Source organism: Nematolebias whitei, chromosome 3, assembly GCF_014905685.2.
Source record: "Nematolebias whitei isolate Nwh7 chromosome 3, NemWhi1, whole genome shotgun sequence".
NCBI lineage: Eukaryota > Metazoa > Chordata > Actinopteri > Cyprinodontiformes > Rivulidae > Nematolebias > Nematolebias whitei.
Genome location: NC_056500.1, coordinates 49,327,880 through 49,329,645, shown reverse-complemented (window position 1 = coordinate 49,329,645; position 1,766 = coordinate 49,327,880). Strand labels below are relative to the sequence as shown.

Below are 1,766 nucleotides of genomic sequence, written 5' to 3'. Positions count from 1 at the left end.
TTTCTTGAAAATTCAAGTGAAAGAACACTCTCTTTTCTATTATCATTCCTGTTTTACAAATGTTTGATAATCAAAGTGTTTTAGTTCAAACATTTTAGATGTTACAGTGAACTAATCAATTTTATTAACTGTAAAACGGTAACAATGATTTTTTAGTTGCTTATGCAAAGTAGAATTCATGTTAAGGCCTGTTACAGATTTTTATGCATTTTCTGATTTCTGTCTTTGAATGAGCAAGTGTGCGTTTTCCAAGGTCAGGAGTCGAAGCAGACATGTGTTGGAACAACTGTCTTGTTTTAAAATCCTCTCAGACGTAAACAGAGGAGTTGGCACCTGTTTCTCCAAACTCGCCAAAATAAAACTCTCTCTGTCTCTGAGAACAGTTTTAATCTGTTCCATAACAATTCTTGCTGTTTTCTGACTTCTAGTAACCTCTTACGTCACAAACCACACCCCTGTCTGGTTGATATTGACCAATCAGGGACTCTCAAATGGACCGGGAATAGAGCTCTTTAAAATGCCAGTACTTCCTGGTTCTCCAGTCTGAGAAGCGCGGAGAAGTTCTGAGATGTTGGCAGTCCTGTGAAGTCGTTTGGGAGAACAGAAGTCCAGCCATGAAAAGTCTCTTCCTTTGGATTATAACATCTTCCACCTCTGAGTGGAACTTCTGAAGGACTCCACTCATGTGAAGTCCACCCGGTGAGGTGAACTGTTGTCGGACGGAATCTCGTCACTACTTCGGACGAGTCCCAGCCATCCTATGGAGACGCTGGACAGGTAGCGTTAACCGGAGCTCCTCTTCTTCTGATCCATCATCAGAGAGGTAATGAGTCAAGTTTTACTACCAAGCGTACCGAGGAAAAGCTGGGTTCGAATGGAGAGTGTCGGTTCTGGTCAACACTCCCCCTCACACACCATCTTTCACTCCCTTTAAACTTCATTTCCATCTTTAAATTCTTCTCTCAAGTAGAAATCCTTCCAGATAATTTAGAAATGTCTGTGTAAAGTGCTCATCCACCGCCGTGTGGATAATTGATCATAATTGTACAGTTTTCATTAATGTCTGTGGTGAAGCAACGGAAAATCATGGCCGTATGGTTTTCCTGGTTGTAAAGCTGATTGATTATGTTGTTATTCTCATATTCTGCCAAATTAATGTAAATGTTTGATGTTAAACTTTGATTCTGTAAAATAAATGACCACATTCATTTTGATGGGTCAAAGATAAATGACGTCTCACGTTACATTTCATTAAATTCAATGCACGTTTTATTCAGTCCAGAAAAATGAAGAATCCGTTTTAATTGATGAATATATCTCAGCATCTGTTCATCTACAACAGTGTGACAATTAGCCCCCATAATCGAACCATGAGAAACAATTTTTTTTCATTATTTTCCATAATGTAATGATAAAAATGAAATTTTCATATATTTCAGATTCATTGCACACCAACTGAAATATTTCAGGTCTTTAATTGTTTTAATACTGATGATTATGGCATACAGCTCATGAAAACCCAAAATGCCTGTCCCAAAAAATTTGCATATTTCATCCCACCAATGAAAGACAAGTGTTTTTAATACAAAAAACGCCAACCTTGAAATAATCATGTTCAGTTATGCACTCAATACTTGGTCGGGAATCTTTTTGCATGAATCACTGCTTCAATGCGGCGTGGCATGGAGGCAATCAGCCTGTGGCACTGCTGAGGTGTTATGGAGGCCCAGGATGCTTCGATAGCGGCCTTAAGCTCATCCAGAGTG

At 38.9% G+C, this 1,766-nt stretch overlaps 1 protein-coding gene across 1 annotated transcript in view; it reads right to left on the bottom strand.

Moving 5' to 3' along the window:
• Positions 1 to 1,766, bottom strand: part of brdt (bromodomain, testis-specific) — a 26,902-nt gene that overhangs the window by 1,044 nt on the left and 24,092 nt on the right. The gene's annotated exons all lie outside the window — the stretch shown is intronic.